This window comes from Pan paniscus, chromosome 7 (assembly GCF_029289425.2).
Source record: "Pan paniscus chromosome 7, NHGRI_mPanPan1-v2.0_pri, whole genome shotgun sequence".
Lineage (NCBI taxonomy): Eukaryota > Metazoa > Chordata > Mammalia > Primates > Hominidae > Pan > Pan paniscus.
This window is the reverse complement of record NC_073256.2, coordinates 153,702,918-153,708,917: the sequence shown is the minus strand read 5'-3', so window position 1 is coordinate 153,708,917 and position 6,000 is coordinate 153,702,918.

The following is a 6,000-nucleotide window of genomic DNA, read 5'->3' as shown; positions in this document are numbered from 1 at the left end:
CCCACAGAGCTATAGGCAGAGCTCCGGAGGGGCACACCTCAAAGAAGAATAAAGTAGGCCTGGAGTAAGGTTCTGCTAGGCAGAAAAAAAAAGCTTCAAAAAAGCCAAAAGACTTAAAAAACATTCTGTGGCTAACTTAACTGAACTCCAAAACTGGACTCAATACTCTTTATGTGAAGGCAACAAAACACTGACATTCAGATTTAAAAATTCACAATATAAAATAGCTAGACATAAAAGCATCAGCAACGTGATTCATACAAAGACAACTTATTTAATAAATACACATTCAACAATGATAGAGATAATAGAATTAGCAGACAAGGTCTACAGAAGAACTATAAAATGTTTGGCGAGGATTAAAAAAATATTAACACAATGAGGAGAGAAGTGGAGGATCTGAAAAACAACTTCTCAGTTAAAAAAATAAGACATAAAACATTCTACAGATGATGCTAATAGTAGATAACATAATAGCAGAAAATCATGGAACTTGAAGACACAGGAATAGAAATTACCCAAACTGAAGAACAAAGAGGAAAAGTGTCTGGAAAAAAAAAATGGATCTTCACTGATGTCAGGGAACTCATTGAGCAGTATTCGGAATCCCAAAATGGAGAGAATAAAGAAGTGAGGCAAAAAGCCATGAATAAACAATGACCAAAAACATTCCAAATTTCATAAAAACTATAAACCCCCAGATCCAATCATCTCAATGTTGCCTGAACAAAATAAACATTGAAAAATACACCAAAGAACACTATAATCAAATTGCTGCTGAAAACAAGAGATAAAAAGAAATTAAAAGGCAGACAGAGACATTAAAATACATTAGGCGCAAAGGAACAAATCATAATTAGTGCTGCCTTCTCACTCAAAAAACAACACAATTTGGTGGACCAGGGAGATGTTAAAAAAATAATAAATGAAGTAGGGATAAATATAGTAAAAATAATAATAGGAATAACAGCAAACTTAGCCACTATAAAAACTCTGCCAAAATAATTTTCAGATAAAAGCTTAGAGCATTTATTGGGGACTCGCTTGCACTACAAAAAAAATTAAAATAGATTCCTAAGGCAAAAGAGAAATGACACCAAATGGAATTATTATCTATACACACACAGATATCATAAGTAGCAAACATGTATGTTAATAGAAGACATGTTTTACTCATTTCTAACTTTTTAATTGACTAAAGCAGTACTAATGTTGCATTGACAGGTTATCATATATGTAGAAATGAAAATGATAATATTTTAAAAGATGAGAAAAACAAATGAAATTATACTTTTGTATAGTCTAACCCTATATGTAAAATAGAATTTTATTTTTTGAAGGTAGACTGTTAAGAGTTAAGAAAGCATACTATAAATTTGAGACAACAATTGAAACGTAAAATAAAAAGATGCAAAGCTATTAAACATGAAAAATCAGTAATATAAAATAATAAAACCAATAAGAAAGAAATCATTCCAAAAGAATTATGGAAATTATAAAAAGGAGAATCAAGGCAAAATTGGCCAAATAAAGAAAAAAATTAAGATAAGAGATTTAAACCTAAACTTCTCTATAATTACATAAGATGTACATGGTCTAAATATCTAAACACAAAAAGTTAAAAGAAAGATTATGTCAGACAGGATAAAAGAGTAAAACCAAACTAGAAGCTGTCTAAAAAAATGTGTTTTAAATATAAAGACATAGCTTAAAAGCAAAAGGACAAAATAAGATATTCCTTATAAATACTAGCATTACTTTCTCTGTTCTTATTGTAAGGCATCCAAATCATAAAGGAGGAAATAAAAATGTCTCTGTTTGCAGACAACATGATCTTACATATAAAAAACTCTAAGGACTCCTTAAAAAAACCCTGCTTGGCTGGGAGTGGTGGCTCATGCCTGCAATCACAGCATTTTGGGAGGCCAAGATTGGAAGATACTTTAGGTCAGGAGTTCAAGACCAGCCCGGGCAACATAGTAAGACCTCTTTTCTACAAAAAAGAAAAAAATAAAAATAGCTGGGTATGGTGGCATGTCCCTGTAGTCTCAGCTACAGTTACTCAAAAGGCTGGGATGGGAGGATTGCTTGAGCCTGGGAGGTGGAGGCTGCGGTGAGCCATGATAGCACCAGTGCACTCCAGCCTGGGTGACAGAGGGAAACCATGTCTCAAACACACACACACACACAGACACACACACACCACTCACTAGAATTAAGAAATGAATTCAGTAAAGTTATAGAATACAAAATCCACATACAAAAATCAATTGTGTTTCTATATGTTAACAACAAAGCATCCAGAAAAGAAAATTAAGAAAACAATCCCATTTACAATATCATCAAAAAAAGAATATCTAGAAATAAACTTAACTAAAGACATGAAAGACTTGTACACTGAACACTACAAAACATTGATTAAGGAAATTAAAGGAGACATAAATAAATAGAAATAACTTTTGTGTTCATAGATTGGAAGACTCATATATTGTAAAAATGTTCATACTATGCAAAGTGATCGTCAGATTCAACACTATCCCCATCAAAATCCCAATGACATTTGTTTTATGAAAATAGAAAAGACAATCCTAAAATTTATATGAAAATATAAAAGATCCCAGATAGCCTAAGCAATCTTGAGAAAGAAGAATAAATATGGAAAAATCACACTTCTTACTTCAAAATGCATTAAGAGCTACATTGATTAAGATATTATGGTACTGGCATAAAGACAGGCATATAGACCAATGGAACAAAGTGGAGAGCCCGAAAACAACTCCACACATACAAGATCAACCTATCTTTGACATGGATGACAAGAATACACAATGGGCAAAGGATAGTTTCCTCCACAAATGATGCTGGGAAAAGTGGATATTCACTTGCAAAAAAAAAAAAAAAAAAAAGAGAAAAAAAGAAAGAAAGAAAAGAAAGAAATTGGACATCTACCTTAAAGCATACAGAAAAATCAACTAAAATTGTATTAAAATAAAAAAAAGGCTTAAATATAAGACCTGAAAGTGTAAAACTCTTAGAAGCAACAGAAGGAATAGCTTTGTGGCATTGGTCTTTACAATGATTTCTTGGAATTATACCGAAAGAACAGGCAACCAAAAAAATATATATACAAGTAGAAATACATCAAACTAAAAACTGTCTGCATAGCAAACAACAGAATGAAAAGGCAACCTAGGAAATAGAAACCAACATTTGCAAATCATATATTTAATAATTGGTAAATTTCCAAAATATGTAAGAAACTCCTACATCTTACTAGCAAAAATAAAATAACAAAATAAAAATAAGATAATCTAACTAAAAATTGGGAATAAGGCTTAAACTGATGTTTCTCCAAAGAAGACATAAAAAGGCCTAATAGTCCAGGCGCGGTGGCTCACGCCTAGAATCCCAGCACTTTGGGAGGCCGAGGCAGGCGGATCACGACGTCAGGAGATGGAGACCTTCCTGGCTAACACAATGAAACCCCATCTCTACTAAAAAAGTACAAAAAAATTAGCCGGGCGTGGTGGTGGGTGCCTGTAGTCCCAGCTACTCGGGAGGCTGAGACAGGAGAATGGCGTGAACCCAGGAGGTGGAGCTTGCAGTGAGCCCAGATCACGCCACTGCACTCCAGCCTGGGCGACAGAGCGAGACTCCGTCTCAAAAAAAAAAAAAAAAAAAGCCCAACAGATATACGACAGGTGCTCAACATCATTAATTATCAAGAAAAGGCAAATTAAAACTACAATGAGATATCACTTTACACCTGTTAGAATGGCTGTTACAAAACAAAACACAAAAAAAGATATCAAGTGTTAATAAGGATATGGAATAATTGGAACCCCGGTACCCATTTGGTAAGAATGCAAAATGGTGTAACAGCTATGGAAAACTATATGGAGATTACTAAAAATAAAAAATAAAAATAGAACCACCCTGTGATCCAGAAATCTCACTGCTAGATATATGTCTAAAAGACTGAAATCAGTATTTGAAGAGATTTCTGTATTTTCATGATCATTGCAGCACTATTCACAATTGTAAAGACATGGAAGCCACATAAATGTCCATCTGCAGATGAATGGATAAAATACAGTATTTCATGGTATATCACGGTTCATCTGTCAATGGACATTTGATGGATATATATATATATGTACCATGAAATACTATTCAGCCTTCTTAAAAAGGAAATGTTGCGATTTGCAACAACATGGATGAACCTGGAAGGCATTACGCTAAGCGAAATAAGCCAGGCACAAAGACAAACACTGCATCATTCCCCTTATACGAGGTACCTAAAATAATTTTCCTGGTTGCTAGGAGCTGGGAGGTGGGGAAAATGGGTAGCTGCTCAATGTGTGTAAAGTTTCAGGTATGCTAGATGAATAAGCCCTGGAGATCTTTGGTACAGCACAGTACCTACGGTTAACAATACAGTATTGTGCACTTCAAAATTTGTCAAGAGGCTAAATCTCCTGTTCAGTGTTCTTACCACAAAAAGAAAACAAGACAAAACAAAAAATAAACAAAAACAAAAGGACATAAGGAAACTTTGGGAGTTGTTCAGTATCTCGATTACCTTGATTGTGGTGATGCTAACATGAGTGTTTGGGTATGTCCAAAGTCATTCAATTGATCACATTAACTATGTGCAGTTCTTTGTATATCAATGATATCTCAATAAAGCTGTCAAGTAGAAAACAAGCAAACATAGACTTTCAAAATCATAGTGACTTTGATACTGAAAATTAAACTAAGAGCTGTATTTGAGTCAGAATCCAACTGTACCAGAGTGAAATATCTTCTCAATCGCTTCCCTCGTTCATCTGTATGATTGGCTCTGGACTGAAGTTGGATCTCTTCTACAGGCAGTCCAATGAGATAGCATAGGACTCATACTCCCTCTGGAAGAAAGTGCCACTGCAAAACCTAAGGAGATGGGGGTCTTTCTACCTCAGTCAATTTGGTGATATAATTCCAAATATTTTGCTGTCATTTCTTTTGGAATATACTTGTGTGTGTGTGTGTGTGTGTGTGTATTATCCTGAACTATCTCATTAAAAGTGAGCAAGTTTCAACAAGTTCTTCTTCTAATGGTTTGTAATAATCATAATCATCTCTGAGCACCATCAACACATGCAAAGGGGACCAGAACATTCCTGCTTATTTAACTTGTGCCTTATTACTATTTTTTAATGTGATTGTCTAAGAATGGTGGGATGGAGGCCGAAAAGATAAACAATAACAGTTTAATTTCATGCATTAATATTTCATTTCACTATTTACACCTTTTACTGTGGCAATGTGGATGAGTCCATGTCTTTTAAAAACAGAAATGAGAACAAAAATTGATTTCTCACAATTTTCAGATAATCAGATCTAGTAAAGTTTGAGGATATTTCATTGAATGGATCGTTAAATATGGTAAGTAGCAACCTTTACTTATTTACTATTGCCTGCCGGTTCCTAAAGGAAAGCTCCAAAACCTTATCTGATCCGCTTTGCAAAATCTCGGTGGAGCGAGTGGCTACCATGACTTATCAATTTCTTCAAGAAATAATAGGCATCTTAAGCCTAGTTTCAGTATTTAGATTTCACCAAGACTTCAAAAGACAAGAACTTTGCCCTTGATAGTATTTCACAATTCATTGCACGATTTCTTCTCTACTCCCACTCCCTAAACAACATGAAAATAATGGAAAGATGAAGAGGAGGAGCAAATTGAAGTAAATAAATCTCTCTAAAACAACCTTCATCCCCAGTTCAGCCTCAGAAACCAAAAATCTTTTCCTTTTCCTTCTTAGTGTTTCCATCGTGTGGCCTACAGGACCCTTTATTGAATATGAACATTTTCCAGCAGTTTGACACCAAGAACATTTGGGTTCTTTCAGAAGCCCAGCTTTAATTAAGGTAAAAACATTTAAATTGATATATTCTACAACTTAAAAAAGGGAAAGGTGAAAGCACCACATAATAAAATAAAAGTAATGTTAGTTA